The sequence below is a fragment of the Falco cherrug genome, chromosome 2 (assembly GCF_023634085.1).
Source record: "Falco cherrug isolate bFalChe1 chromosome 2, bFalChe1.pri, whole genome shotgun sequence".
Taxonomy (NCBI): domain Eukaryota; kingdom Metazoa; phylum Chordata; class Aves; order Falconiformes; family Falconidae; genus Falco; species Falco cherrug.
In genome coordinates, this window is record NC_073698.1 from 86,536,730 (window position 1) to 86,559,800 (window position 23,071).

Genomic DNA, 23,071 nt, shown 5'->3' on the forward strand with positions numbered 1-23,071 from the left:
GTAAGTAAGAAGAAGAAGAAAAAAAAATCTACGCAAGACAGATGCTAGCTAGAAAAAAAAAATAGTATTTGAACACACACATCCCCACACACACACCCCAAAATACAAATCATGGTCTTTACTTGGGAGGAGATGCTTTAGACCAGCTTACACCAGCATTCAAACAGAAGAACACAATCTCAAACTAAGGCCCAGCCTGTGGATGAAAAATCAGTGTACACCCACTAAACCGTCTGCAAGGCTCTGCCTCAACGGGAAGATCACAGCCTCTGATGACGTCAATGAAAAGTCCACATTGGATCAATCTGTATCATTACAACTGCCTGAAGCCTGTCCTGCAAGCAAAGGACACAAAACCACTGCTTATAACGGCACAGGGCGATGACAGCTTCGGGCAGGAGCGCAGCACATGGGCATTTTTATGCCGGTAGTGATCCCCTTCTGCTCAAGTTAAGAACTGTGCTGTGAACTTTGCTTCCACACACCTTACTGTTGCTGTCAATATCCAGAATATATAACGCCCAAGTTTCGCTAAGCACCTACCCATGCTCGGGGAAAGCACCTAACCTGCCCAGGGCAAGAAGCCCTCACCCTCAGGGCTGCCCCCTCCCGCCCGCCCGCTGCCTCCGGCTCCGGGGCCGCGGGTGCCGGCCCGGCAGCCCGACGTCTCCTCCGTCCCCGCCAGGCTGCGCCGCACCCCTCTGCCACGGACCCCTCTGCCCCCTCTGCCGCGCCGATCGTGCGCCACACACGGCTGGCAGCGCCCTCACCAGCCCCCGGGGCCGGCAGCCAGGCCTCGCGGCCCCCAGAGGCCCCGGGACGCCGTGGGGGACGGGGATACAAGGGGTCCCCCGGCCGAGCGCCCGCCCGCCCGCCCGCACTGTCCCCGCTACGGTCCGCTACCGCGCGCGTTCAAACCCCCGCCCCGCCCCGCGCCGCGCCGCCAAATCTCGCGAGGGTGTGGGGGCGGCCGGCGCGCGGGCCGCGCCATGTCGGAGCCTGGTCGGCGCAGGCCGGGCCCCTCCCCCCGCCGCGCGCCCGGCGGCCTCAGCGCCCCGCACTGAGCGTGCGGCGCGTCCCGCCTATCCCGGAAGCGCTTCCCGGCCGCGCGGCGCGCTCCGGGCCCCCTCCCCCTCTCCCCCCTCCCCTCTCGCGGAAAGCCGGTGCCGCCCGGCGAACGCCTCCCCCCCCGCCTCCGCGCGCCCTCACCGGGGGGGGCACGCGCCTCTCTCCCCTCTCCTCCCCCCCAACCGGTTTGTGCCCAGGAGGAGCGGGGGGGCCCGCGCGGGGCGCCTCCCGTGTGTCCCCCCCCGCCCCCCCCTCCCCCGGTACGGTCGCCGTCCCGGAGGCCCGGGGCAGAGGCGAGGGGCCGGGCGGGCGGGCGGGTGGGCATGCAGCCGCCGCCGCTGAAGCCGAGCCCCCAGCGCAGCACGGTGAGGGGGCAGGCCCCGGGGCGGGGGAGGGGGGACGGGACGGGGACACGGGCGAGGGGGAGGTATTCGGGGGCGGGCAGGGCTGCCCCGCTGCCGGGGGCGCCCAGTCAGGGAGGGAGGCTCAGGGCGGAGTAGGGGGGTGACACCTCCGTGCCCCCCCCCAGCCCCGTTGGGGTGACCCCTAACCCCCCCGGCCGAGGGAGAGGCGGGGTGGGAGCGGGCTGGAGCCGGCGGCCGCCCCGTCGGCGGGGCGGGGGGAGACGGGCTGCCCCGGGAGCGGGGCGGGGGGCTCCGCCGGGCGCGGGCTGCGCGGGGGCGGGGGTGCGGTGACGGGAGGGTGCCCGTGTTGATCCTGCCGCTTGTTTTGCTGCCGCACTCCCACGCACCGAGCGGAGAAAACTTTGGGGTTTGTTTCTGGAGCCCTTCGGGAGAGGGGGGCGGGTTGGCTGCCCGGGGATCCCGTGCGGGCAGCCGATCGGCAGCGGCTGCGGTGTCTGCTGGGCCACAGATGCTGCCCTTGCTGTGTGAAAAATAAAAGCAGCAAATAATTTCACAGGTGAAAGAGCTGCCGCTGCCTCTTTGACGTGTTGTCTGCAGTATGATGCTGCTGCTGTTGTGGCTTGGCTCTGGAGATAGAAGGCCCCCAAAGGTAGCGAGGCCTTAGTTGTGCTCTGGCCAGAGTCTTGTCTTCGGGTCAGGTTTGAGATCTTACCGATTGCTTGTGTTGGCTGCCGGCAAGAACAGCTCGGATTTTCTTTTGGTTTGTTTTTTGATGTCGGTGAATATGGTGGAAGGCTGCTACTCTTATTTATGGTTTGATACTGTTCCAGTGTTAGCATTTGACTATGCAGTTGGTGTGTTTTCCCCTCATTCAAACATGATGTGTAACGTGATGTTGGCTGCTCTTTCCCTTGCTTTAGCAAGGAGAAAGCAGGGAGATGAAAGCAATTGCTTACATGGCTTGACACTAACTATATTTTGGAGTTTGCTAGGAAATCCCTGTAACCAAAAAAATGGAATGTCCCAGGTATGCCACACTGGAAGTTAATTGAAAAACTTTGAGCAAGACACTACGTTCAGGCAAATATGCTTAAACTGTCTTAGAAGGTTTCAGTGGTAACTAATGTGAAGATGCTGTTGGTAGTCTGTTAATATCTTTATAGCTGATGAATACAGTAAATATTAGCTAAATAAACAACTGGCTAAAAAGATGGCTATTTGTAATGCTTTTATAATTACATTTCAAGATTTTTCAGCTTAATGTTGTAGGGTAGCTTTCCTTTCTCTCTCTTCATCCATTCTAAATAAATACTGAGAGTGGATAGGTCAACCCAGTTCTGCTGATGTATTGATAGGCATCTGTTATTTTTAGTGCTGGTGTTCACTGTCATAAAATTGAGTCGTAGTTGTTTATAGGCTTATGTTCTGTAGTAGGTCCACTTGGCCAGTTCTGATTTCAGAGGGCTTAGTATCAAAGAACTCCTAAAACTTACAGGTAAAGCCTGCATGGTTGAAGGTCAGTGTCTGTTCTGATAGCTTTGTTTTCCCAGATGTGTGAGAAGAGCAGTACTTTCTTCTGCCCCTTCTCAAGTATATTTTCAGTTAACATATTTCATTTAAAAAGAAGAAATGTTAAATTCATTTCCTCTTAGTACTGAGAGAGGAACAGGCTTCTTAAAAATAAAGTATTTCACAACATTTGTTAAAGCCTGCCCTTTGTCCTGTCTTGTGAAGGGTGTCAGTTGATAACAGCAATCTGAAAAATGCCGTAACAGCCTCTATTAATGTATACATAGACTGTCTCAGTTCATCCATAAAATTATTAACGTATCACATTTTACACGCATTAGTAAAGGATAATAAAGACAGCATTTAAGTCTGCCTTTAACCTTAAATCGTTTAGGTACAGTGAGTTGGGTGTGATTGATGCTTATTTTGAAACTATACTTTTATGATGTATTTTTATCTGGCTTGGGTATAACCTTTAGCGTAAGTGATTACAGTTAAATGTAAAGAGGGTATTGTGAGTTCTGTGTCCACTCTCTTGTTGTTTCCTGGATCTCATCTAGGCTCCTTTTTCCTTCCATTAGTTGTTATCTTGATGAAGACAAGATGGGTTGAATAGGTGTTGTGAAAGTGTGTCCTCTTTTCCACCCAACTTTGGTGGTATTTCTGTGCTGATGTCTGTCCACTGAGTTGTAAAGGAGTAATGGTAAATGTTAAACCTAGTGGTAAAGGGTTTCTTTCATGTCATCCAAGAGAATACATTAATGTGATTCTTAAGGTTATCTGGTACTAGCTTGCCTGTTTCTGTCCCCCCTCAAAAATCATGTAGTACTTAAATGAAGTTAAGTTTTTGGTTGCACTGGTCTGTAGATACCTTCTCCTGACTTTAAACCTGTGATGATTCATTTTGTATGTTTTTTTAAATAGCATAAGTAGCCTGAAAGTATGACCTGCAGAAGTATTCTTGGTTAGGGTCAGAGTTAGGTTTTTTTATGTACTGCAATACATAACTCAATAAAACATCTTCTTAAGTTGCGTATTTATTATTTTTCAAAGAGCTGTATCTTCAAGTGGAATGGTAATTCAGCTTTTTACTTTTACAGTGGCAATGTTGTAGCAAAATTGCTAACAATACAAGCAAAAGGCTTTGATTTACTTCTTTAACGCAAAAAATATTTTAGCGATGATCCAAACATTAAGTAAATTATCAAATCTAATAAAGTTTGGATAATGTCAAGTCTCTCATGTATGTGTAGTCATTCAACTCAACTATAGTATGACATTTTGTTCTAGGAGTGTCTGTAGACTGCTCTTTCCACTGCTGTGAGCTGAAGTAGGTGCAGTGCCTGGTGTGTGTGTACCTATGTTGCCCACATGAATGGAAGTAAAGGTATTTGCAGTGAAAAAGTTATTTTTGTTACATGGTACATTTAAAAGGCAGGTGACAAATGGAGACTGAAACTAAGAGAGAGTTTATGCAAAGCCTCAAACTTTTTCGTAAGCACGTTTTGGACTACTTTTAACTGCAAGTGTTTTTAAGTTACAAGGTAGAAATATGTGACTTGTGGTTTTGCAATATTTTTTCCTGTCCCTATTACTGTCTTCACTGAAACAGAAAAATAAAGCTAAACTGGAAGTTGGTGGTGCTGCCCAGTGCAATAAACTGATATTAGGATATTACTTTCAAATCCCTGCCAAACGTTTCTGGTATTATTTGGCCCTTTTTGCAAGTTGGAGCTCTCCTTCAGTTATCTATATAATGTACATTTTCTGTAAAATGTTTTTTCTTTATGGGCACAGTAGACTAAAATGTTGTCTGAAGGGTGATATCAGCTGTCATGTTCTTGTGAAAGACCAGGAATCGTCTTGTTGAGATTGAATGTGTGGTGATGTCATGGTGCCAATTCACATGTGTGGAGCATTCTTTCTAAATGGAAGGATGAGAGTTTTGAAATACTTGTTTAGACTCATGTATGCAAATGTTGAAGGTGTTGGTTGAAAACATTCTAGAATAGGTTCTTGTACTCTGCCAAACCTTGAAGTATCGAAGTTGTCCTTTGAAAGGCTTTCAATTTGTGCATATGCTAGTAATACTATGCAAATTTGTCTCTGCAGCTTCAGACAAATGATGTAAATCTGACCTGAAAGTGCAGATGGTTCTGTGGTACTGAGTATCCGTTCCGAGTATCTCTTGCTCTGTATGAGGTGGATAATTGGTCAGTGACTTTGGTGGTGTGTCAGTCAGTGCTGAAAAGGTGGCACTGTGGTATTAGTATCCAGGAGACTCATGTGCACAACTACCAGAAAAAACATCACTAATACCTTTTTATCAACATGAGAAGCTGAAATACATCTGGCAAAATTCAGTATGTTACAAGACGGTGAAACAAAGTTACAATACCACTAATAAACCAGACTGATCAAGATGGGCAGCAAGTTCTTAATGGTTGGTTTTTTTCTTGTTCTTTTTCTCTTTTTGAAGATTAATTATGCTAGATAGATCACACTCTGTGTGTGTCTCAGCTTAATGCCAGACTGGAATTAACATTTCAGTATTCTTACACCCCATTGATTACTACATTGAATGTTCTTCAAGTACTCTTTCATAACAGCCAGCATAGCACTACAGTATAAAAGTGGAAAATCTTTGTAAGGTTATATACAGCTTTGTGTTCTCAATAAGCATTAGTTCTTGAATTCCAGGTGGGGTTTGTTTTATTCAGGGCCTGAATTTAAAGTAGTGGTGTTTTAAAAACATCTTCAGTGCATTACCAGGTTTCTTCCTAACCTAGCTCTATTGTAAGGAAAACTAGTTCACCCTTTGCTCTTTTCAGAGGGTTGTATAAAGCAGGGTGGCTTTGTAAGCAGAGTGAAGATAAAGAACAAAGAATAGAGATAAAGGTCCTTCTGCTATAATAGTATTCAGCAACCTGATTGTCAGAGCTTAATTATAGATGTTTACCTACCTGCATGTGGGCTTGCTGGTGGATAATTAAGAATGTTTTCTTAAAAACACCTTTCATCAGATTATGTTAAATCAGTCATGTTCTAGATGCAGTATGTTTTCAAATCAAATTGCATATCCACAAAATGTATATTAATTTGAAAAGTGGATCAATTTCTGTGAAATCATGGTTGTTCTAGGGATACTTTTAGAAAAAAAATGATACTGTCAGTATTTTCTTGGATGTTGTGGCAGAAAAAAAATTGGATGCCTTGATTGTTTATCAGATTCAATAACAAGAACCACAGCAGTGCTAGTATTTTAATCTCACTGCAGCTTTCCCTTCCTTGGTTATGCTCTAAGGTAATTTGTCCTGAAGTCACATCTGTTTGAACAATTTGTACTGGTTTACAATGTCACAACTTCCTGAATACAGCTGGTGAAAGGCTTGTTTTGTTCTATGTATGTCATAGCAATTGTTACATTGGTATAAACCTTGAAGTATAATTCTTATTGTTCTGTGGGAGCTTTATGTACTTTGGCTTGACTCAAGCTGTGGACATTTATTCCTAACACTTGAAAGAGTAATGGTCTTGTTTTCTTTGGGTTTTGGCATTGGGCATGGGATCAATAACAGTTCAGAGCAAGTAGAGGGGGTTGTTGGGTTTTGGTTGGTTGTTGGGTTTGGGTTTGATGGTGGTGGTAGAGTGTTTTTTTTTACCTGGACATTGTGCAAGTTATGAAGGAAATGTAGAACTTGGGTTTCATGTTGATGTTCTTGAAGATCAGCTTGCAGAAGTAGTAAGACAGGTGCTAGGTCTTTTGTAGAGTATTGCTGTTGAAATGTATCTGCTGCCCTTATTTCATTAAATTCTTAAGATTATCTTGACGGAATAGTAATTTTCATTGTAATCCTGTTGATGTCAGATCAGAAATTGCATGTCCAGATAAGGCAAAGTGTTAATTTGGCACAATTTCACTCAGTTGCTTCATACTTGATCAAAAAATGTTATTAGGATAAATTTCTACTAGCAAGCTTTTCTACATCAAGTACCATTTTTCTTCTTAGCGCTGACCTGAAGGTGGTAAAAACTATTATTTTCTGGGTAGTTCTGCTGAAATGCCACTATATGCCCTTTTCTGGTACAAATCAGGTTTTAGTTGCTAGGTGATCTGGTAGTGTACAGATGTGACTTGAATAATCTTGGAATTGCTGAGTAAGTGTAACTGAACTCAGAACACTCATATGAAATTGTGTTCAGAAAGAGACATATTTGTCAGTGCTTTTTTAGATGAGCATGGGTTTTGCAATTCATTTGTAAGTTTCAAATGGATACCATGGGGTAAGAGTTACTTTAGTTCGGATCTCTGCCTGGTTTCCTGCTGTTAGGACAGCATTTTGAAAATGTGGTTATAAAACCTTGTTTGGTGTTCCTTCTTTCATGAGCATCAATGTTTTATAGAGGTGTTTCAAAACAGATCTCACTGTTGGTCTGAAAATGCTTCATGTGTTATGAGCTTTTTGAATAATTGTGCAGGATGATGTATACAGTTTTGTACTTTCTCTTGCTTTTATACTGAAGATGTTAGCCTTCAATGTGTACTGGTTTCAGTAGCAGGTGGTGACTGTGAGGTAAGTCCCTGTTCACATCCAGTTTCCTTCTGTGTTGGTTTGAGCTTATTAGCACTTTCTGTAGTAAATATATTCTTTTACTATTGTTTACTTGGAATATCCAGTTTAAAGGAAGAGAAAGGGAAAGCAGTTTCTACGGTATCTGTTGCAGCAGAGTTAAGTTTATAAATGGCAGAATGTAGACCCCCTTAAATGAAATCTGCCTCTGCTTTTGAAGCCCTTTCTCTAGATACAGTAAATGTTTTTGCTTTAGAGAAAGTTCCAAGTCAAGTAAATGTCCTACCTGCCAGTCCTTTTCCAGATTCGGGAGTTGAGGTAAATGAGGCTGAAGGTAGCCTTAGGCCTAAGAGAGACTGAAATAAGATCAGCTTTTTCAATCTGTCTTCAGAAATTATCTACTATATTTTAAAAAAAGTAAAAAACTCACGCAAGTGTTGAAATAGAGTTCATTCATCTAGGAAGCAGGGGTCTATGAGAAGGAGATGAATTAGTGGCTTCTGTAGAGGACAGCTTTAAGTTTTTTCAAAGACAAACAGGAAAATTGCTCTCAGCAACTCTGTACAGGAGGTCTTGATATTTTTAGTACCATTAACTGGTTGACAGCTTCCTATAGTAATGTGGACATTGAGGGATCTTCACTGATCTTTCCTATTGTTACTCAGTGAGGTGCTAGTACCAACAACACAGACATTGCTGGTACTGTGATGAACAGGACTTCTGTTTCTGGAGCAACACCCAGTCACTTGAAAGCTGCTTTTCCCTAACTGAGACCACTTTCTGCAAAAGTTGTAGCAAAAATATATGACAGGTCTCCTAAGAGCGTATGTTACCAAGATGTCATCAGGGCACGGAGGCGTGTGTTGTTTGTTTCCTATTTGTACAGTCCAGTTCTGGACTTCTGATTTTCAGAAGTCCTGATGCACTTTGTTCTCATGTACATCTGCTTAGTAAGAGGTCAAAACACAGCATTAGTGGACTGGTGTTTCCAGTCTGATAGAGAATTCCCCTCCTAGAAACAACAGAAAAGGGGAGGGGAGAGCTCCTACTTCTCTCACCTTTTAAGGAATCCATATCTTCACAAAGAGAAGATCATTCTGCTTACTCTTCTGGTGGTTGAGGAAGGTGGACAGAGCTTTTTATTGCCAGTCTTGGACTCACTGAAGCAGTCCCCGTGTGGATTGTTGTTCACAGACTTGATATCTCTTAAGAACTGGATGAAAGGGAAGTGGTGTTAGGGAACTGGCAGGAAAATTTCAAAAGCTGTTCGGCTCTATTCTTCTCTGAATTCAGTTAAAAAAAGCCCACAAAACCAAACAAGAAAAAACCCCAGTCTTTTCCCCTTCTGTCTTGTCCCCCACCCCTCCTTCTTCCTTGTTAAAATCTACATCATAATCATTGTTTAGTCCATCTTTCTGTAAAAGAAGTCTAAAAAGTTCTTTTAGTGTCTTTTGGGTTTTGAAAGGTCCAAAAGGTAAGGGTTTCATAAATACTTAGAGAGCCAAAAAAAGAGGCGGGGGGAAAAAAAAAAAAGAGAGAAGGTTTTAGTATTTTTCTTTGATTCATAGTCTTTCATTCATGAGGGAAAAAAGTAGTCATGACATAACATTTTAGTATCTCTTTTTGTTATGTTTTTATTATGTGATAGAACACAGATTGAAGAAAGTACAAACGTGTCTCACAGTAAAAGTTTTGGTCTCATGACAGTGGCAAATTTCTGCTTTGGGGCTACTCTGAATAAATTTGCCTGCCTATAATCATTAGTTTACTGTATCCACTTGTCCATTTGTAGAATATTTGAGTTTAAACTTTTTAGTAGTAGATTACAGTAAAAGCTACTGATATTTTGAATTAGACTCTAAATGCTGCTTTCTGAGTGGAACATGTTTATATACTTCTTGTGTCACTGTTGGTTGAATTACCATCAGTAAAAACGGTTAAGATGACTGCCATGTGCTTATGCAAGCCGCACTAATTTTTAAATGAAACTATTTATGGTACAGGCTATTTAGTCTGTTCAAAAAATGAAAACTCTACATGTTTAGGGGGAATGCATTTGGACTTGCTTAAGCCTTTCTTTTGTCTGCTTGTTTGGTTTTTTTTCTACTGCACTTTGGTTTTTTTGGGAGTTTGTTTTGGTTTTGCAGCAAGTGTATGGTATACTTGTAGGGCAAGCTATTTCTTTGTATAGTGAAATTTGTGAATTATGTAAACATGTTACATAATTGTAAAATTTAATTTTTTTACCAAACTAGGAGAAATGTCAAACAATTAGAAGAACTCGATGTTTCGGATTATTTGTTCGTGAGTAGCAATGATCCCCTGTTATGTAGTATGGGCATCTTAAGTTGCTTGTTTACCTGGTAGTATGTATAGCATGACAGAATGCTACTAGAAAGACTATCCATTAGATAGGTACTCTAAAAAATTGCTAGATTTTTTGCAATATTCAGAAAGTATTGTGGTTATTTCAGGAGTGTGTTCATAAAAAGCAGTAAAATAGTTGTATTGCATTTGTATTAAACAGTATTTAACTAGGGGTACTTTAATGGTTAGTTACATTGCTAGCTATGAAAAAAATGCTTAAACATTAAATGAGTTGACTAAGGTGTAAACCTCAAGATTGAATTATAGGCCGTTATTATGCATGTATTTGAGTACATGTAATTTGTGTTAGTTTTATGAAGTGAGTCACAGATATTCTAAGATGAATAACTCCTGAATATATTAATGTAATTGTAAAACATTCTGCTGAATAACTTTTCAGGAGGGATCTGTGAGGATTGCAGACTTCTTTTTAGGTGTTTGTTTTAATTCTTTCGTGACACCAGATTAAATTCATATAATTTCTATGCTTCTCATATTAAAATACTAGCATTATTCAAGCACAGTATAGGTATTTCGCATTGTTTGCCCTGTTATTTGGGTCATTTGGACCCATAGCTTTGTTTTTCCTGTGATCAAGGCTAAGAACTCTTTGTAATTCTTCCAAATAAAAAAGAATATGAAGAATCAGGAAGGTTTTCAGGGAAGTTGGGAACAATCAGTCGTTCTCCAGGATTTAGGTTCCTGGCTTGCTTGAATGTAGATCATTTGGATTTCACAGGGATACTGATTGTTTTATCATTTGATCTTGAAAAGAAGACTTCCAGAAATGTCACCTGTTTTTCTTCAATGTCTAAAACATTAGGTATCACCGACCAGATAACGTTGGTTGCAACCAGAACTATTGGTTGCATGGTTGGTTGCAACTGTGAGGTGCCTGCGTGTCCCAGAAGGAAATATGCTAAATGACATCAAACTTGAAGTGCTTTTATAATGGCATAGTCTTAATTTGTAATAGCCACTTCTGTCTTACCTGAAGGGAGAGTCTGCTTTTGAGATCTTCCTGATGAGATCTCATCATGACATTTTGATCTAACATTTCTGTCTCTCGCCTCTGGTGGCCAGCTTATGTCTCAATGTTGTGTATCTGATTACAGCACAAGGTTTCATGGGGTTTTGAGGTGAATCAAGGAGCTGATCCAGACTGAGCTAGTATTTAGAGTTTGTAAATCAAAGTTTAGCTTCAGTAGTGTTCAGTTTGCCATTCGGTCCCTAAACATTTGTGCTAGTGCATTGGGAGGAGCAAGCATTCAAAGGAAAGGAGAAGCAAATTCTTTTTTCAGATTTACTGTATTTTTGCTGGTTTGAAGTGATTATGAAAGAGTCAGATGAGACTTCCTATGTGATAATTTTTTCTTGTGGAAACACCCATAGTTTGTTCTGTATAGCTGAGCATTTTATACTGATAAATACTGCCCTGGATAAAGAGGGGGTTTTTTCCCTCCAAAACTGATTTCCTGAAGTTAAGGGATTTTTGTGCCTAATGCTTACTTGTTTCAATTTTCAGTGTTTTTCAGAGTTCAACAACATCAGCAAACCCCTTTTCTTTTTTTTCGCTATTACTATTGTTTGTTTGGTGTTTTCAGTTGTTACAACATATGTCGGAGAAAAAATGGATGGATTTGGATGTTCTATATTTCTTTTGCCTTGTAACTACATATTTCTGTGTATCTGCATAGAAGGGAAGTAGACTGCAGCCCAGGCTCACTGTTAAAAAATTTATAAGAAGTTTGATATTTGGGTATAGTTATGTTGTAATTTTTAATGTGGTGGTTGGTTTTTTTTCCTTCTCTGAATTATTTTGTGCTTGTGATGTTTAAAGATTTCTTCTGCCTGTTTTTTTTTCTGGAAATAACATTTAATACCACCTTAATCAGAAGTTCTAATATTACAGAATTTACTAGTAAGTTCAGTCTTTCTCCTGACCTCCAGCCTAGCCTAGGTTATGTATATTCTATTATATAGTCTTCTCTAAAGAGACATACTTGTTTTACACTAGTAATTTAAAACCTGAGTTGAAATGTAAAATACATTTGCAAGTGCAATTTTATTTAGGTAAAAGCAGTTGTATGAACAATTCTGTAAATTGGGAACATGTCATTTTGAATTCTAGTAATGAGGTTTCATTTAATTCTTCAGCTTCTATTTGAAAGTAATAATTTGAAATTTAGAAGTGGCTTTTTGCAATAAATAATTAAAAATCCTCGTCCAATTTAAGCATGCTTGTTATGATTCTTTCATGATGGTGTTCAATCATTGATAAGTTTGGTATAGATGTGAATACTTTGACATAAATAAATAGATAGTCAGTACTACAGTGTTTGAACTTGTACCTTAAATGTATGTTTTTCTTTATGTGCAGTCTCTGTTCTGGAATCAGTTCAGTTGAATTGAGCATATATAACTAAGTAAATAATGTCTTTACTCTTACATATACTTGTAAATTTGTTTATTATAAAGGCAGCGTCTCATTAGAAGATAATTTTGTCTGTGTCCAGTTAATTTACTTTTCAAATATGTAGAAAGTTGCTCTTCTGATCAAAGTGAGCGGTTGAGTGTAGAAACCTGACAAACTACCGAAGTGATAGAGATCCCATATTTGAGCAATTATGAACAGAGTTGAACGAACATTTTTTTTAGAAGTGTTCAAATTTGTGTGAAATTTATTTTCAATTAACTTGAAAATGAGACTAAATATGTAATAAGGTAGCTGAATTAAGAGTAACTCCATAGATTAAACTCTGTAGACAATAATGGTGAACTAGTGGGCCTCCAGTGTCCAAGGTCTTGTGTCTACCCTGAATGGAACCTAGTAATCCTACCTGGTGGAAAAGTTTGCTAAAATGCTGTACTACTATATAAATCTGGTAACAAGATTCTTGTGATTGTGGTTCTCAGGTAAATACTGTTTTAAAAATATTACATTCTTTTTTTTTTTTTTTTTTTTTTTTTAGCCAAGAAAACCCCCAGAATTTAAACAGTACTGAATTTAGTTTACTATAATGGAAAACTGGTGATGTGAAATAGTTGTTAAGGTAAGAATCATTGACCTTTGTATTATAGGGTTTTTTAAAAAGATAAAGTATCTTTGTTTTTTAAACCTGATGCTGAATCAAAGGAACTAGCCATCTTATAGTAGATATCTGACTGCTTAATTTGCATGTTTCCCCAGCAATTGGAAGGAATAAAGAATCTGCCTGTGGTATGTAGTCTAATGTAACAGGTCTGTTACAGTATTGCTCAGCTCATCTGGCCATTCAGGTACTGAAAAATAAGTTTTAAATACACAGTCCTATTTAGCAGGATTATTCTTAAAATGTGCATATTCATGCATTTTAGAAGTATGTTTATATCTAATTTTCAGGTAGATTTGAATTCTGTTTCAAAATAAAGTAATAGTGTTTAATTGTCCAGAAGTGTAGCTTTGTTTTCTGTTCTGTAAGGGAAGAATGACGCAAAACCCAAAATACATACTCTTCTGAATAAGATTTGTGCTTTAGCAGTAGTATAAATGTCAAAGATTCTCAGCTCTGTCCCTCTTCTCTAAAAACAGAGAAAACCCAAATCATATGCTTGAGTCCAAGACATGAAAGTGCTTAGAGCTGTGATTTGTTTCTGTTTAATGCTTGTGAAAAATCTGAGGAAGTCATTGGGCTGTTTGGTTAAGCAAAGAGTGTGACTGCTTGCGCTATGATTTCAGAATCAAGGCATCAGATTACAGTGTTATTTTAACATTTTTACTTTTAACTTTTTTTTTTATTCTGAAAGGTACAAATCTGTCACTTTGTGCTGCTTGTGTCTAGGGCAGACACTTGTCTTGTTAGTTACTGGCCTCAGGGGAATATGATGGCAGTGTGTGTGGCTGGCAGGGGGATGAGTGCAAATTATTTTAAACTTCAGATTTTTCTGCTGTCTAACCTCCTGTTGTATACAAGGCTGCATTTGATTTGCAGGAAGACAAATAACTTGATTGTCTTGCTCTGTTGTCTTGGCATATGGTGCTCTTCCAAGACCCCAGGGAGTTGGACCAAAAGACCAGTGTTTCAGATTGATATTCTTAGTGTCTAAATGAACAGCTGGGCGTGCTCTTTATTACTATCTACAAAGCATGTGGCCACTGGCACTTCTTTACAGTATAGAAATTGGGAGATGTGTGGTATTAAGTTAGTTCTTTCACCACTCCTCCTTTGCTGCAGCATCTAAGCGAAGAAACCTCTGTACCATATCAGGTGAAAGAAACACATTTTTGTAGCTTGTATCTGCAACTACTCAGACTATTGAATGGGTTATCTGTTGCACCCTTCTGTTCTTCTGAAGGTGAATAGCACTGAGTGCAGCACAAATACTAGAGCAATTTTAGTGTAGCGTAAAGAAAGTTTCAAGTAGTTCTTTTGCTACTGTTTTACAAAGTTATCCACAAGGCCTATATAATCCCGTAAGAGCAGAGAGGTCTGGTAAAATAAAAAAGGACAGCACTTTTAGAAGATGCACCTACCCTGAGCTGCTGGACAGCATCTTCTTGTTTTGGAGAAGTGAAATAATCCAAACTTCTTTAAGAGTAGAATGAGTTAGTAACTATTTTAAGTTGAAGCTGTCTTTGAGCCCCCCTCTTTTTTTTTTTATTCTTCTAAAGCAGGATTATGAGGATAGCTTCCTAAAAGGGAAATGAAATCAGCACAGATTATCCTACCAACCTTAATGGACTACAGGAGGGCAGATCAGTGTGGAAATGATCTGGTTTTAGAGAGATGCTGATTGCTTTAGGTGTTTAACATGCGTGTTGAACTTCCCTTTTGAAGACTATCTGTCATATAGAATAAATGTAAGGTATTTTAAAAACTGAAATTGTGTATACGTATACAGACTTTAGGGTGAAATGCTTTGAAAAGCCAAATACTACTTATTCCTGAAAGTGTGTTTCATTCATTTTGTGTCATGTTTAGATTTATACCATTTTTTTTCTGTAGCTCTACCTGATGAAAGTGAAATTTGCTCATAACTTTGTCATCAGGCAGCCATGCAGTGTCGACTGTGGAAAGACTGGCTAGTAGTAAAAGACTTCTTTCCCTTTAATTTTTATACTGTAAGCCTGATTTTATAAAGCCACAAAGTTGTTTAATGTGTTCTGCTATAGTTTGTGATCACAGGCTCTGTGAAAGAGGGCTGCATCATCACAAAACTGGCCTTTTTATATCATCTGTATGTAAAAGTCATGCATGCTCCAGCCAGGAATTGTGTTAATCTCACCGCTTGGATCTGAAATTTTCTGGCCTGGTACCAGACCAACAAAAATAAACAAATATTATGACTGATGACCTGAATACTGACAACCTGCCTTTGCAGACAATGTCATTGAGTAACTGAGGTGTCAGGAATGCAAAAACAGTTTTCCCTTAACCTACCAAAGTCATGACTGAAAGCATGTCGTAAAGTGTGGTCTTTAGAATTGGTTTGTGCTGTTACATAGCTGTGAATGACCAAGTGATTGTAATTCATAAAGGTTCTAATTTAATGTTAAATCCTTAGAAAAATCATGAGAGTTATTTGGCAATATGAAGTAGAAATGTCATGTGTGGAAAAGTTCAGTGTCGGTGGCTGCCCTTTTACTTCTGCTATCTGTACTTTCTTAGCCTGCCCTCTCAGGTATTAAAACACCTGATTTGGTGCCAGGCTCTCTGTAAGGAAGAGGACACTCTAAAGCTTTTAACAAGTAAAGCTACTGGATATTGTTCAAGTCCTTTGAATTTTGGCAGGAATGTATCAATGTATCTTAGGATGAACATTTGTATTCATATTCTGGTCTTCCCATTATCTGTTTGGCCTTGTCCTGTTTCTGGCCTAAGATTATGGAACGAGTGGGTCTGAAATATCTAGACTTCCTCATGGAGCTTTGCCATTGAAGCAGTTCTACAGATAGGGCATCTACAGCTTTATCTGAGTGTTAGTTGCTTAAACATTACCTTATACTACCATCATTTCTTGCTGCAACAGGTATAACGTAGACATTACTTACGGAAAGAGGAAAACTTAACGGCTTTTCTTCCACCAGACTTTTTATGTGTTCTATTAGTATTCTTTGTAGAGAATGCTGAAGCCAGTGCAAAACAAAAACGTTTCAAAAGGTCTGCATTGTGTAGTATCTAAGGCACATCTCCCCAGACAATCAGTCTGGGGCTAAACTGAGATAAAATTTTTCATCTTAAAATAATGTTAGTAGAACACAAATGTGTCCTTAAAAGAAAACAAATAGTGTTGCAGAAACAAAAATCTAATTTTAAGGCATGCTTCCCTCCCTGCCCCCAAAAGCAAAAGTAGTGGGTGGGGCGGGGGGAGGAAAGGCTCAGTCTAGGGCTTATATGACTTGTATATATACATAGAAAAATAGCTATGTACACATGCATGTGTGTGGCAGGTGATGTTTTTATTTTAAGATAATCTTTTCTGTTTTGCTAGAAATTGTGTATAGCAATTCCTCAACTATGGCACATATTGAAGCATCTATAGATGCACATGCATGATTATAGATAACCTAAATGTGTTAATAAGTTATACTGGAATAAACACATGTAGATAAAATTAATATAATGTTATATGTAACCTCTTAATATGACCTGTTCTTGTGGCACCCTTATGGGTGGGTATTCATGTAAGGACTTGCCAGAAGATACCACAAAACAGGCAAGGTTCACGTTATGGTTCCTTAGCTTAACAAATTCTCCTGCAAGGATAGAAAAGACAGGCATGCTGTGTAACATGTCTGCTGTATTTTGTAGCAGTTAATCACGTCAAGGAAATTTACACAGTCAGGCCACCAGAGCTTAATTCAAAACTTCAAAAGTGAAAGTTGATGATTTCTGTTGTGTAGGAAGTATATGGTATTTCTATGTATTATTGATATCTTTTGCATTGCTCTGTATTGATTCCTGTCTCTTCCTTGTTTTTTCTGTATCTGCTCTCTCCTTATTTCTGTCTTCTTTCTTGTTCCTGTTTACATATGCCTGTCTGTTTCCCTCCTTTGTGTAGAGTCATATCCTCCATCAGTGTGTTTGCCAGGGATCCTGAAATGAGATTTTTCTCATCCCCTTGCTCAGCTCCACTTCTTTCTAATCAAGGGTTTTTCTTCTGGTTTAAGGTGGCCAAAGTGAGGAGGGGTTAGCAGTAAGTAGACTGACTAAAACCAGTGATGCATTGGTGTTCGCACTTCCCAGTACTGTTTTCTTTTCTTTTTTCAACTGGTCGTCTTGGGTATAAATGTTATAGTGAATGTAGTGTGCAGGCAGTCTTTGCAGTAGATGTTGTTTTTTGCACTGTTGTCAGTTGCATGGGTTGCTAATAAATTCACATAGGTCATTTCAATTGTAATTAATGCTATTTAGTATCTCCTTTTATCTCTATGGGAAAATGAATGCTTCTTTACAGGTGTAAATATGTTTTGCAATCACTTCTTCATTGATGCAGAAAAAAGTTAATACAGGGTGTGTTACAGAAATTGCCTGCATCCTATGCTGTAACACTCTTCCGTATATGCAGTTACCAACAAAACAGAAATCTTTGATTCAGTCGGTGTATTCAATATAGAGTATTTTCAAGGTTTGTCTGTCATCAGAGACTTAACAGAGAATTCATTTTTAACTATTGTTTACAACACTGTTAGCCATCACAAAAAGTCTGTCAGGAGCAGGAAACCTGATGTTTAAGCAGTTGATTTAGAACTTTTTTCTCCTCTTCGTACCTTAAGAATGGCTTAAATCAAATAGTTCAACTTTTCTTTGATAGCATAAACAATTAAATTTTATTTTTTTAGGTTTCTGTTGTCATAAATCACTCGTCCTATTGCTAATTCATAGCATGGCTGACTAAAAAGAGTGAATTTTCTACAAGTTCTGTAGATCTTGTGCAACATCAGATAACTCTGAGAGGATGGTCAAGCTTTTACTTCACCATGAAATTGTTTGCTGAGCCACCCCAGTAAATCAAATAACCGGTTAATAATACAAATAGTATAGCCCTAATGCATGAAGTACAGTAGCGTGCCTTTTACGGAAATATCAGCAAGCTTGGATGACTAATGTGATTTTGCTGCTTTTAATCTGTAAATGGTCAATGGTCTATTTCAAATTTATTGCTAGCAATTTATTTATTCAGAGCAAACATTTTTAGCAGGGAGAAGCCCAAATCAAAGTGAGAAGGTGAAGAAAAATGAGGGAGACATTTAGGCCTATTATGAGAATAGCTATTTGAATGTGTAATAGTTGATCTATGAGTATAGTTAAATCTGAAATTTTACAAGCTATGTGTGGGTAAAACAAATGACAATTTGGTTCGTATTTTTTTAAAATCATAACTGTTGTCTTCAGACTTCTTGGAACTTCTGGCTTTAGTGAATACTTACTGCTCTGAACTCATGCAAAAGCAAGTACAGTGTTTCATTTTGTGAAGTTTCTGCTGGAAGGGCTCATTGTTTTTTTGACTAGTGTAAATGTATCTTGTAACAAAGCCTGTTCTGAATGTCTTCGAAACAAATTGTAAGTGTGGCAATGAATTTGTGATGTAGGAGCAGGAGCTAATGCTGAGAATCACTTACCTTGTGTAGGAGCTATGAAAGATCTCTTAGGCTGGAACAGCATTAAATTCCTGTTGAGCTGATTGAGGTTCAGATTGGTGAGTTGCAGGTAACACTGTCCATTGCAATATGCAGAGACATTACTTCTGTGAGAAATGTTAATCTCAGACTTCGGAGAAGGAAGCCCACTTTCCGGAACAACTTGTGTATTGAACAATAGCCCAGTATTTTTTGTTAGCTCCATTTCCTTCTAGTATAAACCTCAGCTTCTAGTAATTGTTAAACCTGGAAATATGAATAGGCGACTGTACTTTAAAAAAGCTGAAGTTTATGATCCATAGATTTGCAAGTAGACATTTTCCCACGCTTTATGTATATATGCACTTTAACGTTTTCTTGTATCCTTTCTGGCTCATTTTGATTCCCAAAATAGGATATAATGGTCAAAAAAAACTATATCATTTTAAAACTGCCTTTTGCAGGGCCAACGCTTAGAATTTATGGATTAGGAAATCTGACAGTGTGCTAGTTCACAGCAGGTTTTTTTCCAGCCACAGTCTGTATTTCATAAACTTTCTGTCAATTGTAGATTGTATGTCTTGGTAAGAAAGCCAATTCATCATCCTCATAGCTTTTGGTACTAACATGATTCTTGTGGTAGTCTCAGGATTTTCTGTGAGGCATACAAACTCACTTGTGTTTTACAACTTATAGTTGCACCTAGTATTCCACGGAACTCTTCTGGAAATTAGTATTTGTTGCATAGTAGCATCATTCCTGAACTATCTCACTGCCTTAAAAACTTAATTTTCTTGTAACTTTGTTCTGTAGCAAGAGCTCATTCTGGTTGTGCCATGGAGTGAGACACAGGTTTTTGAGAAAGGCGGGGGGAGACTTTTTACCAAGGCTTGTAGTGACAGGATGAGGGGCAGAGGTTTTAAACTGAAAGATGGTAGGTTTGGGTTGGACATAAGGAAAAAATTTCTTGTGAGACACTGGAACAGGCTGATCAGAGAAGTGGATACCTCCTCGTTAGAAGGACTTCATTAGAAGTGTTCAAGGCCAGGTTGGATGGGGCTTTGAGCAATCTGGGGTAGTGGAAGGTGTCCCTGTCCTCAGCAGGAGGGCTGGAATTAGATGATCTTTAAAGCTACCTTCAAACCCAAACATTCTATGATTCTGTGATGTACTTGGTGGGGAATTACTGGCCAAGAACCTCTTAACCACTTGCTAGAATGGGTGTAATTATTCCAGTTAAGCAGTCTTCAGTTTTTAATATCTTGTGGTGCAAAGTATCATGTAGTTATTAAAAGTAAATTCTGCTTTGTGAAGGTGTGACTTGTATATAGGGTAGGGATGACTTTCACTCCTTTTACTTCCAGAGCAGTGGAATAAATATGGTCTCTTATTCTCAAATACTAGTCCTACCTTTAAGGGACAGACATTTAATCATGACCAAGGTTATTAAATAATGTGTGAGTTGTTTCGCAAATGTTAGATCTTTAGATCTAACAGAGCAATACTTCTGGCTTGTTTTCCACCTCACAACTTGCTGTCTCAGTGCCTGATATTTTGGGGTTTTTGTAATCTGTGTAAACACTGCATTGCTTATGTTGTTCCTGTGACTTTTTTTTTTTTTTTTTTGTCTTATAGATGGCAGAAGAAACCCAGTAAATAGATAACACTAATCCATTTAGATGTTGGTGGCTCAGAAGGATGGTAGACTGTGATGGAGAAAAGAAAAGCAAATGTCACACAAAGCAACACAAAATTCATGCCTAAGAGGGAATAGTGATTGATTATGACTTTTTGATTTTTAGCAAGAACCTGTGTCATAACATGCTTGCCCACAGACCACAGATGAAACCTTATTGTGCTTGAGTCCTGTTCCTAGGCAGTGTCACTGTTGTGGCAAAAATGGTTTTCCTCCGTCCAGGTGCGTCTTACCTCAGAGTTGCACACTGCTTTTGCGTGATGAAGACACACAACATTGTATCACAATATTCCTCATTTATGGAATCTGTGGAGTTTCAAACATGGATAAAACTGATTATTGCTTAAGTTTAAACTAATGAAAATAAAACACAAGAGAAGGAATGTCTTCGTTGCTCTACACTCCCATTTAATCAGTGTGAGATAACAGTATTCTCATCGTGCTGGCTTTAATGATTTACATTCCATTTTAGTACTCAAAGATGTTCTAGGCCATCATCTGTGTAACTATTATATGGCTGTGTAACTACCGTATGGCTAAATGGACAGGGGTATTGAACCAGGAACTGTCAGGTGAGCCTGTATAACTGTACCATAACATGAGAGACCAGTGGTCAGCAGCAATAGCTTGTCAGCTTTATTTTTAGTTTTCTGTATACCCCTTTATTGTGCTTCACATTGCCTTCGTACTCTCCAGGAGCTTTATGAATCTGTTGATCTTTTATGCAAGTGAATGAGCGGTCGTCATAAGACAGCTTGCCAAACCATGGAGTTGTGTTGTGTTCTTAGTGACATAGCCAGGCATTCAGAGCAGTGACAGCAGCCTGCTGAGCTCAACTTTAGCTATTGCCTGCTTTTCTTTTGCTTTGTTGAACTTAATACATCTGTATGAACCGACAGAACGTCTTTAAACTCTATTGTACGTGTCTTTCCTACTCTGTGAAGCAATAGAGTCCCAAAGCTGTGGGATATCTCACCCCGTAAATAAAAAAAGCTTCTGTAACAAATGGTTATTGTGATTTGTGAGGTGGGATAGTTGTTCTTAGCTATATGTAATCATAGTTGCAGGGAAAAGTTATCCTTGGTTTTTTTGTCATACATCATGTTTAAACAGTGCGAGTGGGCGACTGAAGATGGTTGTGAGTAAAAATTGATCTCTTCACACTTATAACAGTTTGGTTTCTCTTATCTTTGAGAATTTAAGATCTTCCAGCTAGCAAATCTTTACAAAGGTGTCACATTACCATAAAAGTGTTTGGTGCCTTTGCTGCAAGAGCAATCTGAAGTCAGCTGGACTGATGTGTGTTCTGACATATATGGGATGAGTTAATTGCTTTTCTTTATTTGAATGGTTAAATAAATGGAAATAGTGTACAAAATTGTTCTCTATTATTCCCAGTGTCAGAATAGCATGATGACTCTAAACTATTACAGTCAGTTTAATATTCTGTGTGGGCACCTTTGAATTTAAGCCAACAGTGGTTCCAGAGGCTGCTCAAGGATTAGAGGTGAGATTACTTGATTGCATCTGCGGCCAGGTCATGTGCCAGGCATGTTTACAAGGCTATAATTGGGTGCAAATGCCGATTTAATAGTAGGTATGTGTGGGTTGGGATGTTAAAGTATGTTTTTGTTTAGTTAATCTTGTGTTTGAGGCAACTTAATTTGAATCGTCATCTTCAGATTTCATGGTTTTATACAAGCTTATTTACAAAATGTGGCTATTTAGCAGTCTCTCTTTGTGTTTGCAGTTGCATTGTAGGAAGCACCGCAGTAATTATACAACTTTACATCTGCTTGAGTATTGAAATACAGAAGTGGAATTGGGCTGTGGTCACGTAGTAATGTAGACTTCGGCTGAAATCATATTTATCTGTTAAAACCACAGTGTTAGGTTAAAACTAAAAGATATTAATACCTTGTCTAACAAAGTACTTCCTAAATCTGTTGGCTGAACTAATTCCTTTGTTGTCTTCTCACGTTTTACTGTCAGCATGCAGTGTATGGAGGGTACTGTAGCCTTTGGAAGCATGTAACCAATGTGTCAACAGAGATGTGGAAGGTATAGCTCTGTCAGTGATAAGGAACTGGCTGCCTATAATCAGTTGGCCCATCACAGTTTTCAGAAAGATTTTTTTGTAGAGAACAGCATTGCATGGCCTGTGGGGAAGCGACATGGAGGTTGAAGTACAGTTTCAGTTCAGACCTCTTGCTGGTGGTGTGTGTACCTTCTGAGCTCAGCTGACAGCTTTCTTGCAGCGCCACAGTCATGTTCTCTAACTCCAGTACTGACAACACTTGGCAAAATCCCCATCCTGATTTAGTGCTGTTCATACAAGAACAGCTTCGGTTCTTGTGTTCTAACTCTGCTTCAGGTGAAAGTGCATTTTTGTTACGGCTTTAACTCATCAGCTGGCTTACCTGTGCTCAAGAGAGAGAGGTGTTGCTCCTGGTCCTGTATCCCTTTCCCCTTTTTACCATTTTAAATTCCTTTCCACAATGGTGTGTTATTCAGTGAGCCATCCATTGTGCAGGGTAGGCTTATTAAACTATTTTTTTTTTTCTTTTTTAACTGTTTTAGCAGGTTCAGTTAGTTCAGCTGAGTTGACTGGAGTGGGAAGAAAGGTAGAGAAAGCTGTTCAGTTGTGTATGAGTTGTAATTCACTACAACTGATCTCACTGCTTTTTCATGCTGCCCCATATGCACCAAATCTTGGCATCCTTGGAGAATTGTAACCAGGTCTGTAGATGGCTCTGGAGGCAGTGGAAGTTTGTCCACATCTATTCTAGAAGTAAATTGACATTACCCCCTAAGCAGTCCTTGCTTATAGGGTAACTTCATTCAAGAAACTGCAACTAACATGTAATTCACTGAATAGTTTTGAATTTATATACAT

At 39.6% G+C, this 23,071-nt stretch overlaps 1 protein-coding gene across 5 annotated transcripts in view; it reads left to right on the top strand.

Annotated features, from left to right (window-relative positions):
• Positions 1 to 1,207: 1,207 nt before the first annotated feature.
• The window catches only part of TAB3 (TGF-beta activated kinase 1 (MAP3K7) binding protein 3), a 47,758-nt gene continuing 25,894 nt past the window's right edge, over positions 1,208 to 23,071 (top strand). For 2 of the 5 annotated variants that reach the window (XM_055702013.1, XM_055702014.1), the window contains exon 1: positions 1,213 to 1,433. The gene's annotated coding sequence lies outside the window, so the exon portion shown is untranslated. Of the gene's footprint in view, positions 1,434 to 12,852; positions 12,934 to 23,071 lie in introns of all 5 variants that reach the window. The other 3 variants (XM_055702011.1, XR_008730888.1, XM_055702012.1) reach the window with 3 other exon arrangements.